At 34.1% G+C, this 4368-nt stretch overlaps 1 protein-coding gene across 1 annotated transcript in view; it reads left to right on the top strand.

Annotated features, from left to right (window-relative positions):
* Positions 1-1694: 1694 nt before the first annotated feature.
* The window catches only part of LOC106461197 (ALX homeobox protein 1-like), a 16723-nt gene continuing 14049 nt past the window's right edge, over positions 1695-4368 (top strand). The window contains exon 1 of the mRNA XM_022388058.1: positions 1695-1755. The gene's annotated coding sequence lies outside the window, so the exon portion shown is untranslated. The remainder of the gene's footprint in view (positions 1756-4368) is intronic.

Below are 4368 nucleotides of genomic sequence, written 5' to 3'. Positions count from 1 at the left end.
GCTGTGATTTATAGCGTGTGTTATAAAGGTTGTTAAGTGTATTACAAAGTTGCATCGAGAAAGAATAAACTAGTTTTAATTAAGAAAGGACTTGTATTGCTGAAGTTCCTCGGAAAGAATTTATACCGGAAATTGAAAAACGAGCAGAGACGTAACAACACCTTAAAAAGCAGATTTATTTTTCAAACAACACTCAAATCTTCCTTTTGAATAGTTAAGACCGCAAACATTGATAATAAACATAATAAGTTATTTCACGATAGTTAGACAAAATCAAAATTTGCTCATTTGTTCACATTATTATAATTGTTTCACAAGCCTACAATAATATCGGCTGGGTATTTTGGACGAAAATATGGACAGGTATACTATATGAAATGCTGTGAATGTCCATGGCATACTTAAAAGTTGATTATTTGTCATTGAAAGTTGATTTACATGGTTATAAATACATTATTTGTTTGTTTGTTATGGATTTTGCGCAAAGCTACACGAAGGATATTTGCACTAGCCGTCCTTAATTTAGCAGTGGGAATTTAGACTAGAGGGAAGGTAGCTACTTATCACCACCCACCGCCATCTCTTGGGCTACTCTTTTACTTTTACCAACGAATAGTGGGATTCACCGTCACATTATAACGCCACCACGGCTGAAAAGGCGAGCATATTTGGTATGACAGGGATTCGAACCCGCGACCCACAGATTGCGAGTCGCGCGCCCAAACTACCTGGCCATGCCGGGCCGTATAAATACATAATAGATATGATGGCTTCATTTGTACTCGATGCATGTAAAAGGCGTATTTACACGGAACCTCAAGCACAAAGCCTCCTGGCCTACTAAATAGTTATTTTAAAAGACACTAAGCTTTATTTAAAGCGATGTTTTAGACGAATTTGTTTTATTTGAAAGAGCTGCTTTTCTACCAGTAAAATGTTATTCAAGCTTATTGGAGGTTGTGTCTTATTCTAGGCACATATTTGCCCATTACTGTGCATTGACAAAACCAACATACAAGATAAATAATAAATGAGTATATACAATTTACAAATAGGGATCGCAAAAAATTAAGCAAACAAGGTTGAAGATCTACTGCTGAATATTTGCTCAAGCTACAAATCCCTATGACTCCACTATAGAATTATTGCAAGTGATGTCTACTGTAGTGTGGGATCGAACAGGAGAGAAAAATAGAGAGAGTGCTTTTAAACATAATACGATTTCTATAATTTCGTCCTTCACTTTCCGTCATAAAAAAATCCGGTGTTTTCCTAGCGTGAACGATAGTTGGAAACTACAACTCGTGCATTTATAATCAAATTAATCAAATTAACTTCCACGTGAAAGGTTCCAGGTTTCGCTGTTGCATATCATTACTCGAGTTTGCTGTCTCTACGTCGATTTTCACGACTATATTTCAGGAAGTTTGTAACAGTAGACAATTACCATTTGATTTCTTTACTCAGACGACGGCGGTGATTCTTTCTACTGTTTCTTATATTTAGCTGAAATAGTGAGTGTGTTTTCATTATTTATTACCACTGCATATAGCAATATTTCATATAGTTTTTGCTATTTTTAAATAGTTGGTGTTAAGGTAGCAGTTGTAAATGTTGTGGATAATTGTCGACTTACGTTAAGTGTGTCGCTGTTGTCTATTTTGCATGCATTATTTGTGTGGCCTTATTCTAGCAAACACTTGTGCACCACAGGCTCTTGAAGAACATACGTACGTGTCATGTAGACCTAACAAGGTAAGTTTGTTTCTTTGTTTGTAATTAGGCACAAAGCTACACAATGGGATATCTGTACTCTGCCCACCACGGGTATCGAAACTCTGATTCTAGCATTGTAAGTCCGCAGACATACCGCTGTGCCATTGGGGGGCAACAAGGTAAGCATGTTACTGGGTCTGTTTACACTACATTAATCCGTGTTATATTATCATAGAAGAAATATGATTCCGTTCTGATGAGATTGCTTTGTTGTTGCTCGTCTGTTGTTACATTACACTGTGATATTGATGGAAGCCGGTCATTAAATCTGTGAGGATACAATATTTGCCTTCAAGAAGATTCTTTGAGAACAACTTTACAATTTGTTTGTTGTAGTTGCATACCAATATATGTGTATATTCTTTGTTGTACATTTGTTATTTATTTTAAAAAGTTCAGTGTGGCGGTTGGGTGGAAAAACAAGAAAAACAATGCAAGACTAAACTGTTGAAAAACATGTAACATTCAATTGAACGTATATGCACGTATGTAGTTTAAAATTTATTCTCTATAAATGGGCATAATAAAATTTAAGAGACAAGATTAGTAAAAATTCTTAAGTTAAAAAGTGGAAAAGGAATCGTCACAAAAGTACAGAAACAAGTTGAATAAAAATGCAAATATTATATTTTCAAGCCTACAACTGGGGACTCTAAAAAATAAACAAACAAGGCTGGAAATAATATGTACATTATTTTATCAAGCCACAAATCCCTATTTTAACTCCATGTTTACAGTACTTATCAATTTTAGTGCATATAAAATAGGGACTTGTAGTTTGAGAATATAGTGACACACACTGTTTCTAGCCTTGTCCGTTTACTTTTTTCGAGTCTCTAGTTGTAGGCTTGAAAAATAATATTTACATTTTTATTCAACTTTTTCCTGTACTTTTTCGACTATCACTATTCCTCCTTTTTAAATTAACAATTTTCACTATTCTTGTTTTGCCTTAGACTTAATTTAACGAAATCTATGCCCATAACGTTTTTAACTTTTCAGTTAATCGCCTAATGTTTAGTCTTGAACTTATTAAACCAATATACTAAAATTGGTATTTTCAAATAAAACTTAAAGTTTATATAATGTGTTAAAATACATGTTTCATGAGTATGAGAGATTTGTAAAATTGCAACATATTACTACATAATCCATTTCTCTTTGTTTAGCAATTTATTCACAGTGCTGCCAACGCCACAAAGCAGGAAGTCGCCAGAGAATCTTTGAAAAGTCGCTAGATGTCGCCATTGAGACATTGTAAAGGCTTCAAAAATGTCAATAAACAAATCTTTAGAATTGAATAGTGAATACAAAAATTTCTACGCATTTCTATATATATACAGGATCGAAAATAAATTCTTGCTGCAATAATGCATATATGTTTAAAGAGAAAGGTTTACAAAAATGAAAACTGTTCGTGCAAATCAAGTGATTTGTTTGTTGAATTTCACGCACAGCCACTCGAAGTCTATCTGCGCTACTCGTCTCTAATTTAGAAGTGATAGACTAGAAGTAAGTCGGATATTTGTCTCTTGTAATACACTTTCTTTCTAACGAAAGGTGTGATTGATTGTCACATTATAACGCTTTCGCAGCTGAAAGGTGAAACACGTTCAGTAACAGGAATCAAACCCGAGATATGCACATTGCGAGGCGAGCGCCCGAACCATCAGGCCGCAAACCAACTGAGTGAAATGTTTCGAGCTTATAGATTAGTTGTTTTTCTAATAGTTTTCTGTTTTTAGTTGGAAAATGCCTAAGACCTAGGATAGAAAAATCGTCAACGGCATTTTCATTGTTTGTTAAATGTTTGTCAAAATGTGTATTTTTGTCATTTGTTGTCTAATTTGACTTAAATACTGTTTTGATCAGGTCTCAGAATCTACGTCCTGTTCGTCCTACATAAAATTGACCAGGCTAGATTAACAAAGTGGCAGGATATAGTATCAAGAGGCCTACAGCCAATGCGTTTTATTTTGTAATTGCCTTCTGAAATATTTGTATTTATTTATTTATTTTGTAGAGTACTTACTGAAACAGTGACAGGATTGGAGAGAAAAATATTTAATTTAATAAACCTTAGTCGAAAATCCGTTGTCATCATTACTAACCTGATTAATGGGAATAAATTTTGAGTTTAGAATGAAATGTGAAGTGGGATTAAGGTGGAAAAAGTCATACAGAAAGAGGTAAAACTACTTATTTTCATAAATTACTTTTCATCTTTTGAAGTTATATACATTCGTATACACACACACACACACATACATATATATAAACGGTTCTTCGTTTAGATATAAAAAACGTGAGTTTACCATAATTTTGCAATTTATCATGAGTAAAACCAAGCACCTGCACAATCGTTTAGTGAGAGTGATATTGATCATTTTAGAATCCACGAGAAACACACTGCTAGTATATAAACGGTTAATAGGCCGCATTACGTGTCATTTCTGGGTTTGGTAACAGAGTTGGGCATTCTAAAGGATTCTTTAGAGATGTTGGGGTCCAGACTTCGGGCTAAGAACTTACTTTCTTCAGAGACATCATTTTACTGGTACAAAAATCATGAGAAAGAGTTTATACCATGCT

The sequence above is a fragment of the Limulus polyphemus genome, unplaced genomic scaffold (genome assembly GCF_000517525.1).
Source record: "Limulus polyphemus unplaced genomic scaffold, Limulus_polyphemus-2.1.2 Scaffold912, whole genome shotgun sequence".
Taxonomy (NCBI): Eukaryota; Metazoa; Arthropoda; class Merostomata; order Xiphosura; family Limulidae; genus Limulus; species Limulus polyphemus.
This window is presented reverse-complemented; position numbering and strand designations above follow the sequence as displayed.